The following is a 16761-nucleotide window of genomic DNA, read 5'->3' as shown; positions in this document are numbered from 1 at the left end:
ATTTACATCAAATTCCACAAAAATGTATTCAGCTTTATTGATATGTACTTTACATACAATGAAATTCACATATTTTAAGGACACAGTCTAACCGTCTACATCTTACTGGTTCTATTTCTCTAGAGAACCCTGACTAATACAGATTTGAGTACCAAGAGTGGTTCTAGAGAAACAGAATTTTAAGGATGAGTTTCCTGAATTGTTTCTGGAGTTTCAGGAATTGGAGATCTAATCTGATTAGGTTTAAAGGCACTAATGGCTTGATTTCAAGTACTAAACAAAGCACTGGTATGTTTACAGTTCGTGGCATGATCTGACAATCAACATACATAAAATATCTCCACTGGATGCTCCCTATCAACCACTTATAAAAGGCAAGGAACTGGGTGACTGTGTATATGACACCTTCAAACATTTCTGGGAAACTAATAAATGCAATGAGATTGGCTGGTTATACCTCATGTCACTGGACATAGTGGTGAACAAAAAAAGGATGAGCTCAGGGATTGGAATCCCAGCTCAAGTGCCACATACATGACCTAAAAGCTTCCACGTGTGCCCTAAAGGGGACCCTTATCTCATTCAGCTGTGAGGCTAAGATGGCTGGAAATCAGACACACAGTCTCGACATGCAACTGGATGCATTACAAAGCAGGCTGAACTTCCAGCCTCCCACGGTGTCTGCGGTGAAGGTGAGGGCGTTGACCGAGAAAACATGGAGTCCTGTAAGTTGAGATGGGGACGTACTAGAAGAGCCTGATGAGGCTGGGGGTGCTAAGCCCCGAGACGCTGATGAGCCTTTCTGCTTTGCTGGCAGAAGCAGCCTCCTCACCCCCAGTGGAAGCAGCCGCTCCACCTCTGCTGAGCGGGTTCACCCGTATTACCTGACGAAGCCGTAATGACCTCCCCTACAACAGCCGACACTCAAGACAATCCTGGTCCTCCCCAGGACCCACTCCCCCTACCCCACCCTCTTTGCTTCTAGATCCATAAGCAGACTCGAGTCCCAGCGAGCCCCTAAAGGTGAGCTCCAGAGCACAGCCCATCAGGAAGTGCGCCGTGCTCCAAGAGAACCGCTTGAGTTTGCTCATTTATACAGAAGAAATCTGGAGAACACATGTGGGAAGGACAATGGTGAAAGGAACATCAAGTTGGATCAGGCTGAATCCATTGATACGGGCTCACTGGGCAGAGATTCTACATTTATGGCTGTAACTCCGGGAGCTGCACAAGGCTCTGTTTGGGTAGTTGGCTGAAACATGGACCAAAGCTGGCCCACAGTGACCTAACTGGAAATGCAGGCCGTGCCTTGGCTCAGTGTCGAGGAGGGGCCTCAAGCCTTAGGGAGACTGGAATGGAGAGTGGACCTGTCATTGAAGACCTACTCACCCACACTGAGAAGGTCCAGAAGACATTTTTTTTTTTTTTTACCAACTTCAGGAAATACATTTGTGGAGGGAGCCCCATCATCGTCAAGAGCCGGGTGATTGCTCTTCTCTGTAGGCCAAACCTTAGAGTCATTGCAGTCACTGAATTGGCCTCACTAAAGCCATGGGTGTGCCCTGCCCTAGCATTCTTCCTCTGTCCCAGTAAAGCTGTAGGCATACCTGCCCCCGCACCCAGCAATATTCTCCTGCCTCTCTAAAGCCACCGACGTGCTCCCCACCCCAGTACCCTCTCCCAGCCTCACTACAGCAGCAGGCATGTCCCATCCCCAGGGCTCCTCGCCTGCATCACTGAGTCCACAGGTACGCCCTGCCCTCAGCAATCTCCTGCAACCGCAATAAAGCCAGCAGGCAAGTGCAGGACACATGGGGAATCTAGAGTTAGTCTTATCCTAAAGGTTAGTTTTTATTCTCAAGGCATAGGCTTGGTGGCATTTCAGCTAGATGTCAAGGTGTTAATGAATTGTTAAGAAGATCTCTCTGCTCTGTTAGCGCCAGAAATCGCATACCCCTCTGGCACTGCTCTTCCCCCAGCGCGGCTTGACCTCTAGTATCTATTCTATCTTAGCCCCCAAAGCAGCTGCTATTTGTTCAGCCCTGGACAGACTCACCGTCCTGTGTGCTGTATATTCGTCAGCAGGACTCACAGGAGATCCTGCGGCACAGTCTTCCAGGGCTGAGTCTCTACAGAGCTCCACCCCCTCTCTTACTCTGTGCCCAGATCCCGTCCATTCAGCTGCTCTGAATTCTGCTGTCTTCTTCCTGAGCTCAGCAAAACTACCAGACTCTGTTCAGAGTCCAGTTCTCTGTGCTTCAGTCAGGAAAGCATCCGAAGAAAAAGAGGCTAGGCAATTAGAGGGCTCATCCTATGGGTCTCCCTTTTCTCTGCAAGTGCCTCAGTTATTTTTAGCAATTTTATAGTTGTTTACTTGTAGGAGGACTGGTCCAGTTCCAGTTACAAAATTCTGTCTGGAAGCAGAAACCATCCCATAAAAATTTATCATAAGATGAAAGATAGCCAGGAGCCTACTAATACCGTTACATCAACAATGAGAGCACGCCAAAAGACATGCCTCAAAACATATCAAAACGGTAACGGCTCATTTAAAAACAAGATAAAAGGCATTAAGTATATCATGCAAGATAAATCAGAATTAGGAATATTCAGAAATGAGGTGCCAAAACTCAGACAAGATTTATAAACCAAAAAATAAAAAACTTAAAATAGAACACAGAGAGAATAAACAAACAAAAATAGTGCCCTAAGGGAAACAGAAGGTGAAAAGAAGGGAAATTTTAATAATTGAAAACTTAATGAAAGAACAGAAATAGTAAATATTTGTAAATATAACAGGCTATTTTTCTTCTCTTGAGTTCTTTAAGATATATTTGACAGCTAATAGTAAAAATTATAACACTGTCAGGTGGAGTTTTTAATAAATGATATAATATATAAGGTGAGGAGAGCAAAGGGACCTACATGGTGGTAAAATTTCTACATGACACTTGAAGTGGTAAAATGCTGATTCTATATAAGCTGTGAAATGTATCTTTTAATCTCTAGAGCAACTGGAAAAAAGGTAGATAGATAGATAGACAGATACAGAGATGATAGATAGACAGATACAGAGATGACAGATAGATGATACAGAGATATACACACACAAAAACATAAGAGGTTTTTTTAAAAAAAAAAATCCTGTAGACACAAATTTGAATTGTAAATTTTAATACAAACTCATGAGGTTTTTTATGTTACATGTAATATATACATTTTTTCCCCTACTTTTGTCTACTGAAGAGATCCATGACCAGTCCAGTAAAGAGAGCATCCTTAGTGCCCAGATATGGGACTTGAATTATCATTTCCTACCAAAATAAATGTTCTGTTTTGTTTGTAGAAATGGGTAATTCTACATCTATATTGATTCCCTCTTACTCAGGGTTAATTTGAGAGGTATTTGTGGGGTTTTTCCAAGTGGTTTGAAGTTTAAAAACAAACTTATACATATTTAAAAATGCAACAGGGCTTCCCTGGTGGCACAGTGGTTGAGAGTCCGCCTGCCAATGCACGGGACACGGGTTTGTGCCCTGGTCCAGGGGGATCCCACATGCCACGGAGTGGCTGGGCCCGTGAGCCATGGCCGCTGGGCCTGCGCGTCCGGAGCCTGTGCTCCGCAACGGGAGAGGCCACAACAGTGAGAGGCCCGCGTACCGCAAAAAAAAAAAAAAAAATGCAACAAATATGACTTTTGAATTATATTAGACTGTCAGAAAATATGGCCTACACAAATTTCCTTCTTTGCAAATTAATAGATTCATATAGACTCAAATTTCATAACTGCTTCATTAAAAGCTAAAAAGGAACAAGCTGAGTATGGTATAAAGTTCCCTGCAATTAGAAGCTTGGTAATGGGATTTTTAAAAACTTCCAGAATGGCATCCATGTGGGGAAATAATCTGTTTATGAGATTCAAGTGGGTCATACCCCACACACATAAGTCCCCTGTACTCTCCTTTCTACCCCCTGCCCAGGGGTGACACAGGCCTAAAGTGAGCCCATCAATCATGGAACTCTTGCTGGGGGTGCTGGGAGGTACATTCTCTTTCCACGAGGATTACCAAACTGCCAACGTGTCAGCCACAGCTGCCTGTGGTCAACTTCGTGGCCATACTGTGAGGGAATGCAGTCAACACAGAGCAGGGCAGGGAGGTGGTGTTCTACAGAAGTAGCTGGAGCCCTGGTTCCAGCCGTGCCTGAAGCTTGCTGCACTTCTACAGATCCGTTTCCCTGACCCAATCAATTCCCTTCTCTGCTTAAACAAGCTCGATCTGGATTTTCTCTTCAGCCCAGAAAATCGCGATCGATAGAGAAATGAATTTAGTCTCTCCCCCAAAATGAATAAATTTGTATGCTGATTTGCATGCTGAAGACACAGGTGGTGTACACAGAAGACTAAAGCTCGCCACCGGAGTGTTTCTCTCTTAGCCTGGTGAGGTGATGCTGCCTAAGGGAGAACTCTTGCTGATTTCGGGTATTGTTAGAACATACATTTTGACATGGCACATATTTGCAACATGAACCCAATTCACAGCAAAATCAATGGCGCCGGAACTATCATTGTCCCGATACCGCTGGACCTCAGAAATTCCACAGGGGCCCCAGTGCTTTCAGAGTGAAAACATCGATCATCCATGCAGTAACGCAGGGTTAATTCCCACGTTCAAAGGCATTTGGTCCTGACAAACCGTGCGCCTTCCGAGGACGACTTCTCATTTGAAGCTCATCCTCCAGCAAGGCTTATTGAGATCAATAAATGTCCCAAAGCACTGAGGACTCACTTGTCTCTTTTATGTTTTCCTTTGCATAATGACAAAAACAAATCTAGGGGCATTTGGAGCAGTTGTCTCTACAAAGAAGCAATCTTTGGGGACCCTGTCAGCCAATGCCTTAAAGAGGTAAGATTTAAATGCCCAAAAGAGGAGATAATTTTCATTTTGAGGATAAGACACTAAAAAAGAAACCAGAGAAAGAAAACTCCATTGATTTAAAAACCCTTAAAAGAAAATTTGGGGAAGAAAGAAAATCTCAGATTATGGAATGGAAGCCCTATAACTTCTAGCAACGGGGCATGAATCTATATCATTTTTCTCAAAATAATGCCCTTAAGAATTTTTATTAATCATTCAGAATACAAAACCAGTCAAGCTATTTTTTCAAATGACTTCTTCTTTAACTAAGTTGACCGTTTAAGTCAACCAGGTACATACTTATTGTGTGTGTGCGTGCGCGCACGGACATGCACATGGGCACACGCTTCCACATGTTCGTAGAACAACACTCTGAAGATAGTTTGCAAAACCTTAAAAGTTTTGTGAAATCCATTTGAAACATCAAGTAAATCTTTCTTTAATTTTGGAGTCATTTAGGGACATATTTCACTTCATCCACATCAGACTTTTGATTTAACAACTACAGATGGAGAATTTTTCTACCAAAAGAAATAAAATGGATTTTAAAAAATTTTTTGCTTCTTTACTCATGGTAGTTCACCAGGACCAGGAATAAAAATATGTGCTCCTAGAAGTAAGTCTATGTGCAAGGTATTAGAAAAACATTTCCTCTTAACCTTCAGCCTCTATGCTGTCAAGTTAACCCTCTATAACAAGGTTAGAAAGGGGAAAAATTAATGAAGTCCACAAAAATAACCTACAGCTGCAGGAAAGACTGGGTGTTTGCATAAGTTAAACCGAGGAAACCAGAATTAGATGTGTAGACACACAAATTCCTGTTCAGTTCTGCTAAAATTCTAGAGTCTGTCTATGATGATATGCAGTTAAAGTCTTTACACAGTCTAGATATTAAGCCAATGGTGAGAAGAGGGGAAAAAAGTAGTTGATTCAGACGAACTTCAGTGTTGGGAATGAACTAGTAACTGTATTTAGTCTTTTGAGGATTTACTTTTTTCAAGGACGACTTAGACTCTGAGCTCAAGCCTTTCAATTCTTCAAGGACTATCTTTCTCGCTCAAACTCCACTATTCCATGCCCTTCGTTATACAGAAAGAAGTGTCTGAACTCTTATGTAAGCTACCTTTGATAAGAAAGGACTAAAGAGCTATCACGACTTTCCCTAAATTCAGATAGAACTGGGACTAAAGGAGAGAGTATTTTTTTTGTTTGGTTCGTTGGGGTTTTTTTGCAAGGTGGTGGTGTTGTTGCTTAGGTGTCTGAGTTTTTGGGAATTCCAGACCTCTGCCTGACCCATGACTGGCAGCGAGCCTCAGAAATTTGCTCATTACGCACCATGAATAGCCGCGTCCCCTGGTTATTGCAATCAGTGTGTCCATCAGTTGGAGAACCAAGCAGATATAATGGCTGATGAATTACATTTTATGATGCAAATGGCCCTGGGAGGAATTGTGTTCCGTGTATCCCAGATCCTTTCTCCTTTTAAAAACCTCGTTTTCAATGTCTTGCATGTAACATTTAAAAAGTTATTTTTATTGTTTTTGTTTCCCTAGAGAAAAGCCTTATTGTCGGAGTAAAGAAGCTTGCAGGACCAAATCACAAAAGAAATTTAGTGCGAAGAAGTAACAAAAGAAAATGAAGGAATTTTCTTTTTTTTTTTTTTTACGTTTACCATTGGTTTGGAGGAGAAAAAAAATACAAAAGATTTCATGAAGACTACGTGATCCAAAGAGTCTTCAAAGAGGAAAAAAAGATTCTTTGAATACAGCCCTAGTAACTAAGTTAATATTTTAAAAGCATTTAATGTCTATAACCTCCAGCTATTATAAGAAACAACGTACTGTGAGCCTGTCAGGTGTGAAGGAAAACTGATGAAGTGACAATATGGGAAAGATAGAGCAGACTGACTTTCCTTTTCAGGTAAAATAACACGAAGAAAAGACTGTTTTCCATTTTGTCGAATTTTCTCAATGTTATTGATTGTTTGATAAAAAATCTAGTTTGGTTTTTTTTTTTTCATGACACAAAATGCATGATGGCTGTGTTGTCTTACTCAGGGTCATCTCTATACATCCTCCCAGAAACCGTATACCTCTCACTGCACAATTTAGGGTGAACGCCCTGATGAGCAACGAGCATCTTACATTGTCCCCAAATGCACAGATACTCAACAGGTCCTCAAAGAACTCTCTCTCTCTCTCTCTCTCTCTCTCTCATTCCCAGGGGATGAAAAACAGCTTCTAGAAGGTTTCTTTCTCTACCCCTCATTCTCCTGACTTTATCATCTTATAGACATGTATTTGTAAGCAGCTCCTTGTTATTAAACATCGCTTCCTCAGCCTCCTTTTCTCATTTGATAAACCATCCGTTCACCTGTTTCATGTACCTCCTCTGTCCTAGAATAGGTTACACTAAAACAAAAACATATGCCCATTTGTGTTTTTACCAGAAGAGCAGCAGCTTCACCACCTGGCCCCTCTACTTTTCCAGAATCCGCTGTCCTACACTTATTTCTATGGGTTCTCTCCTTTAACCGTAGATAACAGGGTTGCTCTGTGTCGGTTGCATCTGAGATTTTCTGTGTCATAACACATGCGCTGTCTGCCCTTAGATTCGCCTGTCCCTCGCCTGCCATATGCCTTCAATATCCAGCACCTCCCAGGATGAGCTGCACATTTTCATACCCCCTTTCACATCCTGGACATAAACGAGTGAATAGAGAGCTGAGGTTGGATCATGCCAACCGCCTTTATAACTAAAACTCTCTTTCTTGATTTCACTGCCGATACTATGAGCTCATTCAATCCCAGACTCTCCATACTTTGGACTCTGTTGATAGCCTAGCCACAAGGGAACCTGACCACACCCACCCCACTTGTTAGCAAGTAGAGGAGCAACGCATGATATCTAAGAAGCTGTGAAGTCACTTGATGCCAGACTTTGCTCGGTGTCGCCAGGTTGAGGCTTTATGTGCATATCTGACCGAACTTAGAGGGCAGATCTGGCCGCCCTCGCTGGCTACCTTCTGGAGCTCTGGCCTTTCTTCTTCATCACTTTCAGTCAGTGTGCATCCAAGTTATCTTTTTTTTTTTTTCTTTTAAAGGATTCCATTATTTACATTCTCCTTGAGCAGCTTCCATTCTTTTAGTAAGCAGACCTTACTTTTCTAGTCCTACACGTTTCAAATATTAGATAATCACAATCATGGGGTTGAATCTAAAGTGTTTTCCTCCATAAATATCTCCTCAATGGAGCATACATGTCTCAAAGGGAGATATGAAGTCTTTTACAGCTTTTTATATGCCTTCGGTCCCTAGACAGAGCTTTGTACACAGCAGACAATGACGTGTTGCCTAATTTTCAATCCAGGGCACGAGTTTCTCTTAACTATTGGTGTATTCCACCCTCAGTCCAAAGACCAAGGTCCTATTTTGTCTGAGTAAAAACAGCCACTCCCATTTGGTGACTATTGAGGCAAAACTGGCAGGTATTACTGTGGGTAATAGCGGAAACCTATGTTGTTTTAAATATAAATTGATATGGAGTCATCCTGTAGATGGACAACAGAGAAACTCATCCTGTACATGGCTAAATAATACTGGGTACTCTGGATTAGACGCAGCAAAAAGTGGACATAAGTTTGAAGAGCAGAAACAGACAAGAGCAGCACTAAGGTGGGAAAAGAAGCCAAAGAAAGAGTGAGTTTTGTAAAAATCTGAGCCAGGAGGGAAAAGGACAGAAAGAGAAGAGAGGTCGGGATGAGCACTGACCTGGTGGACATCCCTGGGACCAAGGACCGCACAAGGAGAAAAGAGATCCCAGGTGAGAAAACCTGGAAGGTTAAAACAGCCAAAACGGAGCCTCAGATGGCTTCAGAGAATCTGTTTTTAAATTAAATCCAGCCTAAGTCCAGTCATAAAGTTTCCCTTTTTTTCCTCTTAAGGACCAAGAGCTGATGGGAAAAGAATAGCCAATCCAGAGGTAAAGGTATGAAGTAGGTTCTGTGAGAAATAATCTTAGGTATCGAGTTGAGCAAAGAAAGACGAGGCATGGTACCTATCATTTTTGCACCCGGATGTGAATTGTAACTTGAGTTGAGTCTCCCTAGGTATAATAAAACAGTCTCTGCTCTCTAAATGGGGAGTGCAATCAGAAATGGATGAGTAAACAGGTTTTCAAGAGTTTGAAAATCCAGACCATGATTTCACAGTCTTAAAACTCTCTTTTTTATGACTTGGACTGGCCACAAATGCTATGGAGGTCTTGCTGGCCAACATGGATGAGTCGATCATGTTAGCAATTTTTCACTCAAAAACTAATAGCAAGGCACAGGTATATCTTGATGTGTGTTGATCAGGATGGACATGAAAAAGTTAGACACATAAGTGAGCTGAAAATAACAGACCTAGGAGGTGTCCACTGGGGATCAGGCTGAGGATTTGAGGGTAAATCAAGGACACGAAGTTCAGGGGAGGATGACCCCATGAGAAAGTCTCCTGAAGTCACTGTCACAAGAACTAGGTGAAATTACGGCTACAAATAAATGGACTCTCTCCTTGACTTTATTTTGTAAGGACAAGTACTTTTCACCTGTGGCACATTTTTGAGAAGACAAACTCTGATTGTCGCCAAATACGTAGCCAAAGGGAAGTAGAAGGAGATTCACCAAAAGCATTTCTTTAGCAAACAGCATGTCTATTGTATGTGGGTCTTTTAATTGGCTGTGAACTGAATTTCGCCTTCGGCGTTAAGTAGAAGTGTTTTTTCACTATCCCCATTGCTTTAGTGTTTACGTGACATATAACTACTGAGGTGACCTCTATTATGAAACCAGCGAAACAGCAACGTAGATTGATCCGGAGAGAAGCCAATCCCAGTGGGTAGGGGCTACGTGTTCCAGAGCCTCATCATAGAGTTATCCGGATCTATGGATGGATGTGAATACGTAAGCGGGGCTTCCTGCGGGGGGCTGGGATAATTCTGTTGCACTGATGTCTTCACCGCTGCCCTTGTACCTTCAAGAAGGGATTGCTGGTGTATGTTTCTTTGACTTCTATCACCAGTATTAGGAAAGGACCACGTGGAAAGCCATATTTATGTACATCCTGTCCAAACAGAATTTCCCGTGATAGAGACTCTTAGAATCTCGGAAGAAAGCCTATTTTGGGAGATGTGAGAACTAATTACTCAAAGCAAAAGGGTTCAGTGCTCTTGAGGAGAACAGAGCTGTCACAAGTGATATAAAGCACCACCAACCCCACCCCCAGAAATGTGAAAGCTACCAAATTCTATAGTTTAAACAAAGAGAACGATTACTGTGAATGAAAGAGCTGTGGGACAGATTTCAGGGAGAGACGGCAATTGGACACATATATTTAATTCCTCCCAAGCTGGATTCTTGCTGAAATGATGAATAAGAATCATTCATGGGCTTCCCTGGTGGCGCAGTGGTTGAGAGTCCGCCTGCCGATGCAGGGGACGCGGGTTCGTGCCCCGGTCCGGGAAGATCCCACATGCAGCGGAGCGGCTGGGCCCGTGAGCCATGGCCGCTGAGCCTGCGCGTCCGGAGCCTGTGCTCCGCAACGGGAGAGGCCACAACAGTGAGAGGCCCGCGTACCGCAAAAAAAAAAAAGAACTTTTGTACAACAGAGGACCTTATCAAGAAAGTGAAAGACAACCTACAGAATGAGAGAAATACTTGCAATCAGATGTCTGATAAGAGTCTAGTATCCAGAATTTATATGGAACTCTTAACAATTCAAGAACAAAAAGATAAGCAACCCAATTAAATAATGGACAAATGACGTGGAACAGGCATTTCTCCATAGAAAACATACAAATGACCAACAAGCACAAGAAAAGATGCTCAACACCACTGGTCGCTAGAGAGATGCAAATCAAAACCACAGTGAGGTACCACTTGCAAACACTAGGATGTCTATAACAAAAAACAAAAAAAACAAGTGTTGGTGAGGACGCAGACAAATAAGACTCTCTTACAATGCTGACAGAAATGTAAAATGGTTCAGCCACCGCGGAAAACATGGTGGTTCCTCAAAAAGTTAAACATAGAATTACCATATGACCTGACAATTCCACTCCTAGGTATACACCCCAAAGAACTGAAAATAGGTACTCAAAAAAATACTTGTGCAGAAATGTTGATAGCATCACTGTTTACGATAGTGAAAAACAATATCCCAAAAGTCAAAACAATCCAACAGTCAAAAGGTAGAACCAACCCAAATATCCATTAGCAGATGAATAGATACACAAATTATGGAATATTATTTGGCCAAAAAAATTAATGAAATACTGATACATTCTACAACATGGATGAGTCTTGAAAACATTATGTTAAGTGAAAGAAGCCAGACACTAATGGTCACATATTATATGACTTCATTTATATGAAATATTCGTAATAGATTCATAGAGATAGACATCAGATTGGAAACTGCCTGTATCCCGGGGTGAGGGCAGACAGTGGGGATTAACTGCTTAACGCACATGGGATTTTATTTGGGGGTGATGATAGAAACATAAAGTGGTTTCTATTTTGGAACTAGATAAGGTGGTGAGGTTAGATAGAGGCTGCACAATATTGAGAATGTACTAAATACCACCGAATTGTTCTCTTTAATCAGTTAAATGTATATTATGTGACTTTCTCCTTGATTAGAACACCTCCTTCAATCTATAATTCATATCTTCCACAAATTCTCTCAAATATCACAAATTCTCACCGTCATTATGTATCTTCAGAGGCGACTCCTACAGTCAAAGGCTGCAGAGGTTAACATGTGAGATTCACGTGAGTCCACTGAGGTTCACATACAAATGCAAATAAAATAATGCATTTGTTGAGCTAATTTTTTCCCCTCAATGGACATGTGGAAAAACACCAACGCACCCTCAGAGCTCTTTATCTGCTTTTCTCGCTCTCAGGGGAACGTTCTCATTACACTGGGTTTGAAGACAGAAAACTCATGACAGAAAGAAAAACAAGAGGCTCACTAGCACAGACTCCTTTTCTGAAATAACTCAATTCATCCCGAATTCTTAGGCCATTTCCATTCCTGTGGGGCGTGAGTGGCAGGGAAGCATTTGATCATGAAAAGATGAGAAGCATAACACAAAATATTTTTTCACAGCCAGTGATGTCATCCTTCCTTGAAATCCTGCCTCAGCAGATCAAAGATAAAAAAACAGGGCGGGGGGGGCAGGACAAGGAGTGGGGAGACACCACGAATAAAATGCCCTCTGGAAAGACAGACGTGTCCTTTCTCCCGCCTTCCAGAGCCTTCCATGTGGAATATAAATGTTTAAGACTTTTGATAATGACGCATGTAAGGAAGAGAAAAGAGCTTTCTTCACAGTGGGGTTTCTTATCTGCGCTGACCTATCAGCTCCTTCGGATGGAGATGTGGGCCCCAATTCTCAGGATTTTAGAAAAGACTGTGTTAAGATGGGGGTGGGTGTGGGCAAGAGGAAGCTGAAATGTGTGCGAATGGTTTCACATGCAAATGCCCGCACTTTCTTTTAGGTGGAGGATCAAGGTTTGGCTATTTTCAACGTCTTTCCACTCCCCTTCTCTTCCCATCCCAGTTTAGCTTCAAGAGGCCTGTAGATGTGACAAGGGCTTTGTGTAGGGAATTCAGGCGCATGAAAGGGCCAAGGAGACCCAGTTGAGGGAACAAACTTTTGGGGGTCAGTGGGGTCAGGGCAGAATAAACGTGTGGCTTTGTTGTCATTAAGGACATGCTCTCAGCAGGGCGTCCTGAGCCGGGCACACAGCGCACAGGCCTGTTTATTCAACACTGAAATACCTACGGACGGGTCTTGGGGAGAAAAAGGAAACTTGAGCAGCAAAGGGCTGCACCTTCCAGGATCGGAACATTCTCCAGAAGCACAAAGACCTGCTTTTTTCTAATTATAGCCTCACAAGAGCCTGTGCGTAACCCAAAATTAATTGATTAATTAACCAGTGCATTAAAAGAAGAGCTTCTCCTAGAATATTTTTTTTCCGCCTGTTTTTTTTTTCCTCTCTCTCTCACATTTTTTTCCCTCCACACATGGACAATCCAGGTCATTGAAAGCCTAGGATAGAAACAGTCTCTTAACAGTGTTTGAAAACAGCCTTTGTTTCCATGGAAGTGGCACAGGCCTGCTGTGGTTTCCTTCCAGAAAACATTTACCTACCTCGGAGGGGTTTTTTTGTGAGGATTAAATGGGAGAAAGTGCTTAACACAGTCTGAGCACATAGTTAGAGCTAAATAAATATTAGCTGTTGTTCGTGTGTGTGGCTCTTACGGGGCTCAGTCATGAAGAGGTCGTTGAGGAAGATGGGGAGGGTGCGGCGTCCCAGCTGAGCTGGAAATCAGATGAGCAGCAAGGAAGGGGTGGCGGTGGGCTGAGATCACGAGGAGAATGGAATCCTTTAGGCAGCGGAAAGGTAGACAGGGGGCATTTCCCAAAGCAGAGTTCAGGAGTGGCTCGAAAGATTAAAATAAGGAATAAATTTCCGTACAGAATCTCCCGTTCTGAATTTTTACAAAGTCACGTGCATCTGCCCATATCTGTCTTGGGGCAACGAGACAGATGAAATTTTGAAGAACGTTGAGTGCCAGATTATGTTTTACACGCTGTCAGAGTTTTAGGGCATCAGAGGAGAAGATGGACCAGTCGACCCACAAACACGGTTCCAAGACAAGTAAGAGCAAAGGCAGGCCATGATGTCAACAGGAGCTCAAGGAAAGGAGAAATTAGCATAGGCGACATGGTCAGGAAGTAGCAACTGAGAGAAGCTTCCTGATGGAGGTGCTCAGTAGGCAAGAAGGAGTGGAGCGATGCTGTTGGAGATTTAGCGTTGACTAGGGGTTTGAGAAGGCAAGGTTTCCGGAAGTTGAGGGAAAGAGTATATTACGGTTTGGCAAGTGAAGAGTGTGCAGGAATGAAAGTTCGCTAACCCTCGCATAAGGTGGTTGTGACGGTGGTGGTGTCATGTGTGTCCACGTGTATATGTGTTCGTCAACCAGAGAAATTAGGCTTGTGTTGGAGAAAGGGTAAACCCATGAAATTTCAAGAAAATGTATGACAGCCAAGTGGCTGCCTGGAACTGGGGGTTAGAGAAAAAGGAAGAAACAGGAAAACTCTAAGTTTTCTATCATAGGAAACTGCAGAGTAGCGGCATCATCGGAAGAAAAGTCACATTTGGGGAAAGTTCTTGTTTTGAGGATGAAGAAAATTGCAATTTAACTCATGCGGAATTAGAGGTAATAAATGCTGGATGGCTCGAACTGTGCAGAAGATGAATCTACTAAATCAGAGGAGGGAAAAAACAATCACGTTTTGGGTGATGGGTATAAAATGGACTGTTGGTAAACTTAGGAGCTCAGACTAGGTTATTAACAAGACTTCTTGGAAAAGGAAAATAAAGAGGAAGCTGCAAAACACTTCCTGTCTTGTGGGCATGGGAATACCCAAGAACAGAGTCAGAGTGTGAACACTTGGCCCTACGTCTTCGGCCAAAAGCCCACTATGTGTGCGTCACTCTGGGCTACCTTTCAATGTCCCTTCCTCTCTATGGTGGTGAGAAGAGTCCCATGCAAATGTGATAAAGAGTCATGGGAGCCATCATGGTCCAGCGTGCTGCACCTCAGGGTGGTGGGGGGGGAAGATCTTGGGGGGGGATTAGAGGAGAGACTTGCACCACAGACTAAAGATGAGATTAGGAAGGGGAGAATTTGAGTTCTCTACATACAAGGGGATAAACTGGTCCTGCTCGGATATATCTCATATGATGCGCTTTTACTGACCTATTATATTTCCTGTTGACTTCGGCTATGACCACTCTAAATAATAAACTCATACACTTTTTTCTATCCACTTTGTCTCATTGGATGCCATCACTACATGGAAAAACCCCCAGTAAGAAGGGTGAGCTACTCAACCCAAAGGACCAGGCGATGAGTAGCTAGAAGTACCACAAGGAAGCCGAGTCAGAGGTCAGAACGATGTCCCCTGAGAACAGAAACTGAGTCTGATCCAGAGGGTGCTCCACAAGTGAGCCAGTGGAAATTTAAGATTGGGACGCTAGCTCTAAAGTGAGCGATATAAACAGGAAGCATGTTGCCGGGCTGCCACTTGGAGGGTGACGTGTGCAGCTGCACCAGAGGATGGCTTAGGGTATCAAGGAGGCTGAGTCAGAAGCTTGAGTCACAAACAGACTGTTTCCAATCCATAGGAAACCTGTGGGGAGTGGGCTGCATCCATGCCCTTGGCTGGCGGGGGTTGAGGGAGTGTGGGGAAGCTCGGAGGTTTAAGACAAAGGTGAGCTAGGATCTGACCCTGGGTGTGCCCCTTGTAGCCACCTCCGTCACGTATACGGGGTCAAACAAATGAGTTACCGGTATCAAGGAATCAAGAAGTCCCCCATCACCTACGTCTCTTACCTCCAACTCTCCCCCTGTAATTCCCTTGCCTTGGCCTCAATTCATTCAGCTATCTAGCAAACATGAATCGTACTCTTTTGGGTCAGGAATGCAGTGCTAGAGATGCGATACAAATGAGATGCAGAACTTTGCCTACTGTCTACACATAAGCAGACAGGCAGTGTACGTGCTCTGATTTAAAGAACCGTAGGATGCTTACGGGAGCCCCAAGAATAGGCAGCTCTGTCATAACCCACTCTCACATCCTTCCTCTCACCATTTTCATCTCTATTATCTTGGAAGCAGGGTGCTGCTGCCATGGTGGTGATGGCTGTTCTCTCTTCAGTGTGGTAGGAGGTCCAGGGAGTGACAGATACGGCATGTGTCCTCTTCAGAGGAAAGGTGGAGGAAAAGGACCATGGAGAGAAAAAGCCCTCGCTCTGAACGACCTCCCTCTGCTGAAAACCCACAAAGGAGAAGCAACATCACAATTCGCAGGATAACCTTCTGCTAGCAATATAGCTGCTGGGGCTCAGCAAGTCCCGGCATGGCTGCCCGGCCAAGTCCATGATTAATGATGTCACTGCCAGCAAGATGAGCCCTCGATTGAATAAGCCTTGGCTTTTAACAAAAGCTTTGCCTAAGCAGTAGAGTGACCAGAGGGATGACCAACTGTGCAGTGTCCCAAACATCGCTAACAGGGAGAGAATCAAAAAAGAGCATCAGTCCAGGGTGATGGGCAGAAGCAGAATCTGATGGGGAAGAGAAATGGCACGATCATTTGGGGATGGTACAGTCATTTCCTTCCCTGAACATGGAAAGTACATAGCTGGAGAAACTAAGGCCCAGAGGTTAAGGAACACGCTCTTGGACACAGGTACGTTGGCTGTAGAATCAGGACTGGGTCTAGGGTCATCCCTACTCTGCCACACAATCTTCATAAAACTTGGCAAGGTCTTATAACCAGGCATTTTCTAGGTCTGGAAACTTACCAGAGGTATAGGTAGCTATCCGCTTCTCCGTTCATCATTGGTTGCCGAATTTCATCAAGGAAGATTTGTTATTTTTTCAAGGGGGAGTCAAGTTCTTTCATGCTGGAGGAAGGCTGCTTCTCACCTTTATTCTTGAACCAGCTACTTGGGTATAATATTGTTGAATCATACTTCTTTCTCTTAGATTTGTAGACATTGCTCCATTTTCTTACAGTGTTGAGTGTTATTTGTGGAGAATCCTGACATCAGCCTAATGACTTTCTGATTTGCAGATGGCATAATATTTTTTCCTAGACACATCTTTTTCTAGATTGTTTTTTTCCTTTAGCATCGAGTTCTGTCAGCATAACCTGAATATGTCTACTGTTGGTTGCATATGTCAAATTTTTCCTTAAAGTGATTTCTTCGACTGCAGATTCA

General features: G+C 43.3%; 1 long non-coding RNA gene across 1 annotated transcript in view; it reads right to left on the bottom strand.

Moving 5' to 3' along the window:
• The window catches only part of LOC307177102, a 185748-nt gene that overhangs the window by 156065 nt on the left and 12922 nt on the right, over positions 1–16761 (bottom strand). The gene's annotated exons all lie outside the window — the stretch shown is intronic.

This window comes from Stenella coeruleoalba (assembly GCF_951394435.1).
Source record: "Stenella coeruleoalba genome assembly, chromosome: 19".
Classification (NCBI taxonomy): domain Eukaryota; kingdom Metazoa; phylum Chordata; class Mammalia; order Artiodactyla; family Delphinidae; genus Stenella; species Stenella coeruleoalba.
This window is presented reverse-complemented; position numbering and strand designations above follow the sequence as displayed.